Source organism: Anabrus simplex, chromosome 1 (genome assembly GCF_040414725.1).
Source record: "Anabrus simplex isolate iqAnaSimp1 chromosome 1, ASM4041472v1, whole genome shotgun sequence".
NCBI lineage: Eukaryota > Metazoa > Arthropoda > Insecta > Orthoptera > Tettigoniidae > Anabrus > Anabrus simplex.
Window position 1 is genome coordinate 1,413,237,620 of NC_090265.1, and position 13,925 is coordinate 1,413,251,544.

Sequence of the window (13,925 nt, forward strand, 5' to 3'; positions counted from 1 at the left end):
TGTTTGTCTAAGGACAAACAATGTTTTAGATTTTATCATGTAAAGTAGGTCAAGTATGAGTAGTACCTTTGCTTGTACAAAAGCAGAATGTTTCATACTTCAACATGTGAACTAGAATTTTGTGTTTGATTTTGATAAAAAAATATGTTTTTAAACAAATCATAATATGTCATTGACTGATTTATTGTTTAGGCATTAATGAATGTGATTGAACATGTGTAAAATATAACATTAGTTTTACTTGAAAGTGAACAGTGTTAAACTGTTAAACATGTAAGTCAGATTCCGAACTATTAAACCCTAACCTTTTTTCAGAAAATGGTGATCTATAAATTTTTTAGTATTTTTCCCTAAAACTAAATCCAAAAATATGCTTGAAGACCTTAGTAAAATTATGATAATATTAAAAAAAATATCTCAGTGTGGAAAGGGTTATTTCATACCATTATGTAAATCTTTTGGCTGATACCTTCATTTTTTGAAGTATCGGACTCCTTCCATTTTTTCTCTCTGTTTAGTGTTATATAGAGGATGGTTGCTTAGCTGCACTTCCTCTTGAAAAATATTCACACCCGCCACCACCTTCCACTGAAAATAAAAGATTTTATCCAAAAAGAGATATATAGATTTCAAGAGAGTGAACGATAAGATGGTTTTTGATGGAGTCCAATTCTTCTTCTTTTTCTGATATTTGTAATTAGTAGTTGAAATAAAATAAGTTTAATGTGAATATGAAGAACATGTCTACTTTTATCCGCATTACCGGTACTTTGATTCTTGTGAGTTTCAAGACAAGCTTAGTTTTCCTGTTAAATGTAACCTCCTTCATGACTAAAAGTCTTTTCCCCTAATGACTTACCATGTAATAGGAATAAATTTCAAACCATGCAGCATTGTTGCTGACTATGATCATTTCCACAGGGTAGATATCTCATTTATTTACTGTTTAAAAAGTGTAGTGGAAACAGTTTAATTATTTGTGAATTCTTATTGTATAAATTTTCACAAGATGGCAAGGTAGTATAATTATTGTTGTTTTAAGGGATCTAAGAGAGGTCATTAGGAAAAGAAGAAGAATGAAATGGAAACTGTAACTTACCTTTCTTTGAGTAATTTATATAGGCCAGACAGAAAACATCTGTGATATCAGTCTTTAATACAAACCAATAAACTGGTATAGTAATGAAAGTATTTCAGTTTGTTATATATCACGTTTTTATTTCATACATTAGTTTTCACATACTTTGATAAGTATACTGTACATTTAATGCTAGCAAACCTTTAATTGGAGAAATTAAAGAATGTGCTTTTTTCCTTATCTTTTAGAAATGAAAGTTTAGTAATTTAATCATTACTAGAACTGCAGAACCTTTAAACTCAGACATTACCTAACAAATAAATCAAAGTATGACAATTTAATAAGAATATATAATGAAAAGAGACATGCTCCAGTATCTTGACAAGGTGCATTGTGAAAAATTCTTCAGGAAGAACCACAATCACATGAGAACTGAAAAAATGAAGGAATGTTTGTAGTGAACAATACAAAAAATACCAAGGATTGTTTTACCTGAAATTACAAAATATTCCTAGGTAGTAGAAATTCAAGTAGGGTATGCAACGAGGGGATGGGAGAGGGTTACTATGTTTAAACACCCCTCCCCCCATGAGTAAACTTCTCCATTAATTGAAACTTAAAACAATATGTTAGTCTTACATTCAAAGAAACACATGTAACCAGAAGTAATAATAGCCTTATAATTATGACAATGACGATGATGATTAATAATAAATATTGCCACTACACCACAGTAGTATCTCCTGAAGTCTTATATGGTTTTGAATGCTTGGCCCTTACCAAATACAGTAGAGACAATATGCGACACTCTGCGAGATATCGAGGGACAGTGATTAGAGCTCTGTCTAGCAGAGTGACCTGGAGTTACTGATTCTGTCATAAGAGCACGTGTATTTGTTTGTGAAGTTTTTGGCATTATTTATGCATTTGCATTAAGTTGACATAAGTAAATAGTAGCATGTGTCATTCCTTTATATCTCCTGTCAATATGAGTGAAAAGATATGTACTGCATTTGGCTGCAATAACTACTGTATGAAGTGCAGAAGGATTTGCAGTCTCTCTTCCATTTCCCTCGTGACAAGAAAATGTTATTAAATACTGTGTTTGCATATATATTCTTCCAGTTACAAAGAGATTTTTATAGTACTGCCAAAACTTTTTACCTGTGCGACCCATATTTTAACTGGCTTAAAATATAATAAGCTTATTTTATAGTATTAGTGCAGCAGTTAACCTTTAATACTGATGTGTTGTTGTAGGTGTGATCTGTGGGTTTTGATTTAATTAAGGAAAATATATATACATATGTGTGTGGTTGGTTGTGTTCCAAGTTACCCCATTTGGAATGCCATAATGCATTGTCAAGCACTGAAGAAAATGTGGGTGATATAAGAAATGTAGATACAGTATTTTGTTGAAACAATATGATGATGCAAGTTTGCTTTACCCTAATGTAATGACAAGTATTACTTATAGGGAAATTTTGAATGTTTTTGTGGCTAAATTTATAGATTTTCTTTAGTTAGTAGGCTTCAAGTTAAAAGGAAAATTGTCCAGCTCTTAAATGTAAATTCATTGAATCATGTGTGCAAGGAATGTGCCAATATTTTTATTGACCTGTATCCTAATGTGATGATACAATGCTTTTAAATGAGAAGAAAAAGACAAATCTAGTTGTGGAAGTTCAGGTAGGTAAGCTAAAGCTAAAAAGTAATGCATAAATGAAAGATCAAGCCCTTTCACAGCACATAACCACATTTCAGTAGAATTGTAGAATTGTACTGAAGATAAGGTATAATATATTAGATAGTATCTTGCCAGTTATATTCGTGTTTTTCTTCGTGTACGGCAATCCTTTCGATATTTAAGCATTTAATGAAACGCAGTGTAGTGTAGGTACATTGTAGTATAGATACAGTACATTTAGATAGTGCCGTATCTTGCCTGCTATATTCGTGTGTTATTTTTCGTGTGTATCTATTAGACCGTAATACTAATAATAATTTGTCTAAGCATTTAGCTTCATTGGTAATCTTTGAGTACAGTAGTTCTTGCAAATTTCATTTCTGTTGTGCTTAGTTTAGTGACATACGGTACGGTACCGGTATCGTAATTAGGATACGTCTGAAAGTAGTTTAAAATTACTGTAGTGTACTGTACAGTAGTATACGAGTAATATCCTATTAGAATTTAGTGTGATTATTTTATTATTGTAAAATATTTGTGTAGTACTGGTGTAGTAGAGGTATCCATAGAAACTCGTACTAAAATACTGTTGTTGTAATTAGAATAGGCTTAATTGCAGTTTGGAATTGTGTAGTTCTTGTGTAGGCTATTACTTTCGATATTCAGTAATTAACAGCAGTTTTTATCCTGTCAGGAGTTGTAGGATAAAAAAAATAGAGCACGACTAAGTAGTATTGTAATGTAGTCGTATATTAATTACCTTATTGTTGTGTACTATCCCAGACAATATATCCCTCCGTTCATTTATTTTTTGCAAATAAGTTATTTTATTTTTAATTTCATTTTTTTCCCCGTAAAGAATGGCTAAGGAGCGCGAGTGTAGTTACTGTGGGTGTGGCGAGGCATTGAGAGGAATGAGGGAGGAGTTGGAAAGTTTGAGGGAGATAATTAGGATTCTCACAGAAGACAGGAAGGAAGATAGGACTCCCTCAAACAACGTACAGGTTACAGTTGGTGTACAAGAGGGAGGGGAAGAAGAGGGAGGAGTTGTAGAAGACAGGTGGTCTAACGTTCTAAGGGGAAGGAAATTGCAGGCTAAGAGCTCTATTCAGGATCAGAATTCAGGACAGGTGTCTGTGCGAAATCGGTACGAGTCACTCCAGGTAGAACAACAGAGGGAAGATAAGGGACAGGGAACTGTTGCTGAGATGTGTGGAAGTAGGAGGAAGGGAAAAGGTAGGAAAGGAAAATGTAGAGTAGAGGATAGGAAAAGACAGGTGGAACAGGGTCATGGGAAGGAGAAAAGGGAGGAGGAAGTAGCTTCTGCAGTTATCAGGAAAGATAGGGCTGACCAGAAGGGGAGGGGATCAAACGAGGTGGGTAGGGTTGAGGCTCTCGTCATGGGGGATTCCATCGTTACACGTGGGGAAACTGTGTGGAGGAAAGGGTACCAGGGTAGAGTGTTATCCAGGAATTAGGTTGAGGCAGATGTTGAGGAAAGTAGAAGAGAGGGAGGAGGGGAAGGAGAAGGTGGTAGTGTTTCATGTTGGTACTAACAACGTAAGGCAAGCTGATATAAGTACCAACATAGTTGGAGATGTGTGGGATCTAGTAAATGCAGCACGGGTGGAGTTTAAGAAAGCGGAGATTGTTATTATTGGAATACTGTGTAGAAGGGATACTGACTGGAGGGTGATTGGGGATTTAAATGAGACTATGGAGTGGGTATGTGGGAAACTGGGAGTGAAATTTCTAGATCCTAATGGGTGGGTAGGAGATAGGGATCTGCGCTCAGATGGCCTTCATTTAAACCGCAGTGGTACGTATAAGTTAGGAAATTTGTTTGGAAGGGTAATAGGGAGTTACATTCAGGGAAATGGGATGGCCTAGGGAGCGGTGATAAGGGAACAGGGAACTGGAAATCAAGTAGGGATGACATAAAATTGTTAGTGTTGAACTGTAGATGTATTGTAAGGAAAGGAATAGAATTAAATAATTTAATAGATATATATTTACCAGATATTGTAATAGGAGTTGAATCATGGCTGAGAAATGATATAATGGATGCAGAAATTTTCTCACGGCACTGGAGTGTGTATCATAGAGATAGGATAGGAAGGGTGGGAGGGGGAGTGTTCATTCTGGTGAAAGAAGGATTTGTAAGCTACGAAAAAGTTAAAGATGAGACACATGAAATTCTAGGTGTAAGGCTCATTTCTAAAGATAATAGGCAACTTGATATATTTGGAGTGTACAGATCGGGAAAGGGTAGCACTGACGCGGATTCGGAATTATTTGATAGGATAGTCAGCTATGTGGGAAACGACATGGAAAGAAATGTGATTGTAGCAGGAGAACTGAATTTGCCAGATGTCAATTGGGAAGGAAATGCGAATGACAGGAAGTATGACAAACAAATGGCAAATAAGTTAATATGGGAAGGACAGCTGATTCAGAAAGTGATGGAACCAACCAGAGGGAAAAATATCCTGGATGTGGTGCTGATAAAACCAGACGGGCTCTATAGGGAAACTGAAGTAATAGATGGTATTAGTGATCATGAAGCTGTTTTTGTGGTAGTTAAAAATAAATGTGATAGAAAGAAAGGTCTTAAAAGTAGGACTGTTAGGCAGTACCATATGGCTGATAAAGCAGGCATGAGGCAGTTTCTAAAAAGTAACTATGATCGGTGGAAAACGGTAAATAAAAATGTAAACAGACTCTGGGATGGGTTTAAAGAAATTGTTGAGGAATGCGAAAACAGGTTTGTACCATTAAGGGTGGTAAGGAATCGTAAAGACCCACCTTATTATAATAGAGAAATAAAGAGACTAAGAAGGAGGTGCAGACTGGAAAGAAATAGAGTTAGAAATGGCTGTGAAAGTAAGGAGAAATTGAAAGAACTTACTAGAAAATTGAATCTAGCAAAGAAGGCAGCTAAGGATAACATGATGGCAAGCATACTTGGCAGTCATACAAATTTTAGTGAAAAATGGAAGTGTATGTATAGGTATTTTAAGGCAGAAACAGGTTCCAAGAAGGACATTCCAGGAATAATTAATGAACAAGGGGAGTGTGTATGTGAGGATCTTCAAAAGGCAGAAGTATTCAGTCAGCAGTATGTAAAGATTGTTGGTTACAAGGATAATGTCGAGATAGAGGAGGAGACTAAAGCCAAAGAAGTAATAAAATTTACATATGATAACAATGATATTTACAATAAGATACAAAAGTTGAAAACTAGACAAGCGACTGGAATTGATCAGATTTCTGGGGATATACTAATGACAATGGGTTGGGATATAGTACCATATCTGAAGTACTTATTTGATTATTGTTTGGTCGGAGGAGCTATACCAGATGAATGGAGAGTTGCTATAGTTTCTCCTGTGTATAAAGGTAAGGGTGATAGACATAAAGCTGAAAATTACAGGCCAGTAAGTTTGACATGCATTGTATGTAAGCTTTGGGAAGGCATTCTTTCTGATTATATTAGACATGTTCGTGAAATTAATAACTGGTTCGATAGAAGGCAATTCGGTTTTAGGAAAGGTTATTCCACTGAAGCTCAACTTGTAGGATTCCAGCAAGATATAGCAGATATCTTGGATTCAGGAGGTCAAATGGACTGTATCGCAATTGACCTGTCTAAAGCATTTGATAGGGTGGATCATGGGAGACTACTGGCAAAAATGAGTGCAATTGGACTAGACAAAAGAGTGACTGAATGGATTGCTATATATCTAGAAAACAGATCTCAGAGAATTAGAGTAGGCAAAGCTTTATCTGACCCTGTAATAATTAAGAGGGGAATTCCTCAAGGCAGTATTATCGGACCTTTATGTTTTCTGATATATATAAATGATATATGTAAAGGAGTGGAATCGGAGGTAAGGCTTTTTGTGGCTGATGTTATTCTCTATAGAGTGATAAATAAGTTACAAGATTGTGAGCAACTGCAACATGACCTCGAAAATGTTGTGAGATTGACAGCAGGCAATGGTATGTTGATAAACGGGGTTAAAAGTAGGTTGTGAGTTTCACAAATAGGAAAAGTCCTCTCAGTTTTAATTACTGTGTTGATGGAGTGAAAGTTCCTTTTGGGGATCATTGTAAGTATCTAGGTGTTAATACACTGACTGACAGAGCAAATGCAACACCAAGAAGGAGTGGTCAGAACTTTATGCCAATTGCAGGGTAGACTGACGTCACTGAGGTATGCTCATGATGTGAAATGCACCGCTGTGCTGCGCACGTAGCGAACGATAAATGGGACACGGCGTTGGCGAATGGCCCACTTCGTACCGTGATTTCTCAGCCGACAGTCATTGTAGAACGTGTTGTCGTGTGCCACAGGACACGTGCATAGCTAAGAATGCCAGGCCGCCGTCAACGGAGGCATTTCCAGCAGACAGACGACTTTACGAGGGGTATGGTGATCGGGCTGAGAAGGGCAGGTTGGTCGCTTCGTCAAATCGCAGCCGATACCCATAGGGATGTGTCCACGGTGCAGCGCCTGTGGCGAAGATGGTTGGCGCAGGGACATGTGGCACGTGCGAGGGGTCCAGGCGCAGCCCGAGTGACGTCAGCACGCGAGGATCGGCGCATCCGCCGCCAAGCGGTGGCAGCCCCGCACGCCACGTCAACCACCATTCTTCAGCATGTGCAAGACACCCTGGCTGTTCCAATATCTACCAGAACAATTTCCCGTCGATTGGTTGAAGGAGGCCTGCACTCCCGGCGTCCGCTCAGAAGACTACCATTGACTCCACAGCATAGACGTGCACGCCTGGCATGGTGCCGGGCTAGAGCGACTTGGATGAGGGAATGGTGGAACATCGTGTTTTCCGATGAGTCACGCTTCTGTTCTGTCAGTGATAGTCACCGCAGATGAGTGTGGCGTCGGCGTGGAGAAAGGTCAAATCCGGCACTAACTGTGGAGTGCCCTACCGCTAGACAACGCGGCATCATGGTTTGGGGTGCTATTCGGTATGATTCCACGTCACCTCTAGTGCATATTCAAGGCACGTTAAATGCCCACCGCTACGTGCAGCATGTGCTGCGGCCGGTGGCACTCCCGTACCTTCAGGGGCTGCCCAATGCTCTGTTTCAGCAGGATAATGCCCGCCCACACACTGCTCACATCACCCAACACGCTCTACGAGGTGTACAGATGCTTCCGTGGCCAGCGTACTCTCCGGATCTCTCACCAATCGAACACGTGTGGGATCTCATTAGACGCCGTTTGCAAACTCTGCCCCAGTCTCGTACGGACGACCAACTGTGGCAAATTGTTGACAGAGAATGGAGAACCATCCCTCAGGACACCATCCGCACTCTTATTGACTCTGTACCTCGACGTGTTTCTGCGTGCATCGCCGCTCGCGGTGGTCCTACATCCTACTGAGTCGATGCTGTGCGCATTGTGTAACCTGCATATCGGTTTGAAATAAACATCAATTATTCATCCGTGCCGTCTCTGTTTTAACCCCAACTTTCATCCCTTTCGAACCACTCCTTCTTGGTGTTGCATTTGGTCTGTCAGTCAGTGTATAAGGAAAGATCTTAATTGGGGTAATCACATAAATGGGATTGTAAATAAAGGGTACAGATCTCTGCACATGGTTATGAGGGTGTTTAGGGGTTGTAGTAAGGATGTAAAGGAGAGGGCATATAAGTCTCTGGTAAGACCCCAACTAGAGTATGGTCCAGTGTATGGGACCCTCACCAGGATTACTTGATTCAAGAACTGGAAAAAATCCTAAGAAAAGCAGCTCGATTTGTTCTGGGTGATTTCCGACAAAAGAGTAGCGTTACAAAAATGTTGCAATGTTTGGGTTGGGAAGAATTGAGAGAAAGAAGAAGAGCTGCTCGACTAAGTGGTATGTTACAAGTAACAACTCTCATTATTGTTCCGTATTGAAGATGACGTTAGGCATAGATATCCTTGATATCTATGCCTAAGTGGTATGTTCCGAGCTATCAGCGGAGAGATGGCGTGGAATGACATTAGTAGACGAATAAGTTTGAATGGCGTTTATAAAAGTAGGAATGATCACAATATGAAGATAAAGTTGGAATTCAAGAGGACAAACTGGGGAAAATATTCATTTATAGGAAGGGGAGTTTTGGACTGGAATAACTTACCAAGGGAAATGTTCAATCAATTTCCAAATTCTTTGAAATCATTTAGGAAAAGGCTAGGAAAACAACAAATAGGGAATCTGCCACCTGAGCGACTGCCCTAAATGCAGATCAGTATTGATTGATTGATTGATTGATTGATTGATTGATTGATTGATTGTCCATTTCACATCTTGATTATATGTCCAATTTCAGTCTTTAAATAATAACCTGTTAAATAATTCTTCATTCATTTATCCAGAATTGCTTTAGCAACTTTGAAGTTAATATTTTAGTAACACTTTCTTTCTAGACATAATTTATTTATCCTATTCCGTATTACATTTCCATTGATATATGAATTTAGGGCAATTTTCCAGGTCATGCCACTAGGAGCGCCACTTGTGAATTGTCTCCCATTTTAACAAGGCTAAATCAGGAAGTGTCGCGTATTGTCTCTACTGTATTTGCCCTCACTCACTACGGTGGGATATGGAGGATTCAAATGAAAGAGGAAATTTCTACAAACGATTCTTGCCCTACGTCAAAATTCTGAGGGCAAATATCACCTGAAATGGTATGCATGAGGTGAGGTGCTGTCTGATTTTTTTCTCTGCATGAACACACATTTGTACAATGGGACCTGCTGAGAAACTCCTCCTTCATAAATATTACAACTTCTTTTAAGCTTCAAGTTCATTCCTGATTGTTCCATTTGTTCCAACATTTTATGAAAATCATCACTATCTCAAATGAGAGAGGAGTTCCTCTGGATTCAGGAAGCTTAAAATGTTGCAACATCAATGTGTAACACTTTATTCTTGTGATATCTTCACCAGATTTTACTTAATTTTAAGGACTCAAGATTTAATGGCATTCATTCCATTTTAATGTGTTTGCCAATTTTACTCTTCATTGTACATCTTTTTAACATCCAGTACAATGGTTTTTTTTTTGGGACTGTACAATCCAACACATTTGGATCCCTATCTAACATTGCATTTGTATTGAAGTATAGTTTTCTTTCAATAAGTGTATGTCATATATTCGTCTTAGCTAACTATTTTTACTGTGTATCCTTAACATTTTAGGACTTCTTGCACTGGTTCTCAATCTTCTTACCACTGAGGATATCCCTCGTAGGAAGGAAACATTGAATATTGAACAGTTTTGAAATGGTTGACTCCTACCCTATTTTATTCAACACTAGGATTCATTGTCAATACAGGCTAAGTAATGAAGTTTATTTCATGTACTCCTTTTGATGCTAAGCTATGGTAATTTTTGGACTTGAAATTCTGAAAGCATTGAAACTCTTGAAAGCATTTTTTGATAATTTTGAAACCATATTGCTCCATTCTCCATACACCATTATACTATATTAAAATTAAGAATAATATTTGAGTTTCTGAAACTTTGATTCAGTACTGTACAGTATATGTAACAATAATTAAATTGAAATAACAAATAACGTAGTTCAACCTAGTCAATACAAGTAAATAAGAAATGTAGTGTTACATTCTTATTTAACTATAAGCGGAAGCAGTACCGGTTTCGACCACCAATCTGGGTCATCATCAGCTGAATAAGAATACAAAAACAATGCATAGGAAAACAAGAAATCAAAGGATGAGTCTTTCACAAAAACAGTTGAAGAAGCAATATAAGATAATGGGGATTAGCACTGCATGATTTTAAATCATAAAATCTAGAAGAAGTAAAAGGTCAGTCACTTACATGAAGTAAGGTGCAATCTTTTGAAGAGTAGCACAACACATGCAATGTTCGGCACTGTGCCCCAAAATGTTTATGAGAAGAGGTGAACAGTTAAGTGAGCCAGTCTGCATATACTATCAGGTGCAAAGTTACAACAATCTATATATATAAAATAACTTGTCCTGACTGACTGACTGACTGACTGACTGATTCATCATCGCCGAGCCAAAACTACTGGACATAAAGAAATAAAATTTTGGGGATATATTCATATTAAGGTGTAGGTGCTCGCTAAGAGAGGATTTTTGGATATTCCTTCGCTAAGGGGGTGAAAAGGGGGGTGAAATTTTAAAATGAGTGTATCTATATCTCAAAACTTTAAAAGTTTACACATGTAAAAATTGGTATTTAGAATCTTCTTTAAAAACAAGGAAACACGTATTTTTTTTGTTTTCAGAAAATCCCAATAGGAGGGGTGAAAAAGGGTGAAAATGGGGAAAAATGGGTTGAATGCCTTTAATCAAGATACCGGTACTTATATCTCAGAAACTGAAGGTATTACAGACCTGAAAATTGGTACTTTTGATCTCTTTTAAAAATAAAGAAACACGTATTTTTTTGTTCTTGGGAAATCCAATTAATGGGAGGGTTAAAAGGGGGTGAATTTTTAAAATGAGTGAATCTATATCTCCAAACTTTTACAGTTTGCAGATGTAAAAATTGGTATTTAGAATCTTCATTAAAAATAAAGAAACACGTATTTTTTGTTTTCAGAAAATCGCAATAGGAGGAATGTAAAGGGGTGAAAAGGGGTTGAATACCTTTAATGAGGCTACTTAATTCTCAGAAACTGAAGATATTACAGACCTGAAAATTGGTGTTTGAGATCTCCTTTAAAAATAAAGAAACACGTATTTTTTTGTTTCTGGAAAATCCAATTAAGGGGGGTGAAAAGGGGGTAATATTTTAAAATGAGTGTATCGATATCTCTAAACTATTAAAGGTTATAGATGTGAAAATTGGTATTTAGAATCTCCTTTAAAAATAAAGAAACACGTATATCGTATATTTTATTTTCGGAAAATCCTAATAGGAAGGGTGGAAAAGTTTGAAAAAGGGGTCCAATGCCTTTCATGAGTCTACTTATATTTCAGAACCTGAAGATATTACAGGCCTGAAAATTGGTGTTTGGGATCTACTTTAAAAATAAAGAAACGCGTATTTTTTGTTTTTGGAAAATCCAATTAATGGGGGGGGGGTTAAAAGGGGGTGATTTTTTAAAATGTGTATCTGTATCTCAAAACTTTTACAGTTTATAGATGTAAAAATTGGTATTTAGAATCTCCTTTAAAAATAAAGAAACACGTATTCTTTTGTTTTCGGAAAATCACAATAGGAAGTGTGTAAAATGAATAATGGGTTGAATGCCTTTAATGAGGCTACTTATATTTCAGAACATGAGGATATTACAGACCTGAAAATTGGTATTTGGGATCTACTTTAAAAGTAAAGAAACACGTATTTTTTCGTTTTTGGAAAATCCAAATATTGGGGGGTGAATTTTTTAAAATGAGTGTGTCTACATCTTAAAACTTTAAAATTTACAGATGTAAAAATTGGTAGTTAAAATCTCATCTAAAAATAAAGGAGCACGTATATTTTTGTTTCCTGTAAATCCCAATAGGAGGGGTGTAAAAAAGGGTGAAAAATGGGTTAAATGCCTTTAATGAGGATACATATATCTCAGAAACGAAAGATATTACAGAACTGAAAATTTGTATATGGGATATCCTTTAAAAACAAAGAAACACGTATTTTTTAGTTTTTGGAAAATCCAATTAATGGCGGTTAAACAGGAGTGACAAATTGGGGTGAATTTTTTGAAAGACTATATCTACAGAGTATCTTGGAAACGTAAAATGTTATATACGTAAAAAGTGGGTGTTTGGAATCTCCTGTAAACGTAAAGAAACATAGGAGATTTGTTTTTGGAAACTCCACTTAAGGGGAACACAAAAGGGGTGAAATTTTAAAATGAGAATTTTTACAGTATATCTAAAAATACTTAACATGTTACAGAAGTGAAAAATGGTATTTTTTTATCTCTATTAAACATAAAGAAACGCGTATTTTTAGTTTTCAGAAATACCACTTGGGTGGAGCGGGGGGGGGGGGGGGTAAAAGTGACTGAAAATGGTGTTGAATTTTTTTTAGTTAGGCTGTTGATATCTCAAAAATGAAGACGTTACAGACGTGAAATTTGATATTTGCAATCTGCTTTAAAAGCAAAGAAACACGTATTCTCGGAAAATCCAATGAAGGGAGGGGGGGGGGGGTTGAGAGAATTGAAAAATTAATTGACTTAATTGTATGAGAATACATACATCTAATAAAAACTAAAGTTGTTACAGACGTGAAAATTCGTATTTGGATCTCCTTTAAAAACAAAGAAAAACGCGTTTTTTGTGGTGGGGGACCATCTTGGAGGGCTGGAGTGTAAAGGAGTTGAATTCCTTTCATGAGGACACATAAATCAAAAACTGAAGAAATTAGAGTCGTGATAATTGGTATTTAGAAGATCCTTTACTATTAAAGAAACAAGTATTTTTGCGGGAAAATTCACTTGGGGGGTGGGGTGGAGTAGCGTGAAATGAAGTGAAAAAAGTAAATTATTTTGATGGGGATACTTATTTCTCAAAACTGAAGGTAATAGACGTGAACATTGGTGTTTGGAATCTCCTTTAAACATAAAGAAACAAGCCTTCTTTTAAATTTTTTTGGGGGGGGGGGGGTGGCGGTAAATAAACGTAACGCGATGGGGTGTAGAAGGAGGTGAGACCAATTGATTTTATTGTTCTTAATGTACTTATAAGGATCCTCCGCCGCTCAGGCGGCAGCGCGCCGGCCTCTCACAGCTGGGTTCCGTGGTTCAAATCCCGGTCACTCCATGTGACATTCGTGCTGGACAAAACGGAGGCGGGACAGGTTTTTCTCCGGATACTCCGGTTTTCCCTGTCATCAGCCACTCCAGCAACACATAATAGTAATACTACTACTACTACTACTACTACTACTAATAATAATAATAATAATAATAATAATAATAATAATAATAATAATAATAATAATAATAATAATAATAATAATAATGTTCCGCACCGTCGTCAAATGTGCGGACCGCGCTGGAAACGGCTCCTGGACGGGTAATGACTAAGAATGCAGTCCGGCCGCGGGTTCAGTGCAGCCAAGGCACCCAATATGACACCACGCCGGATCTCCTGAAGGATTTTATCCATATTAAAAATGATGATAGGAAAAGAT

General features: G+C 37.1%; 1 long non-coding RNA gene across 1 annotated transcript in view; it reads right to left on the minus strand.

The window, feature by feature from the left end:
* Positions 1-1,280: 1,280 nt before the first annotated feature.
* Positions 1,281-13,925, minus strand: part of LOC136879083 (uncharacterized) — a 121,051-nt gene continuing 108,406 nt past the window's right edge. Inside the window, exon 8 of the long non-coding RNA XR_010860891.2 lies at positions 1,281-1,510. This is a non-coding gene — a long non-coding RNA (uncharacterized lncRNA). The remainder of the gene's footprint in view (positions 1,511-13,925) is intronic.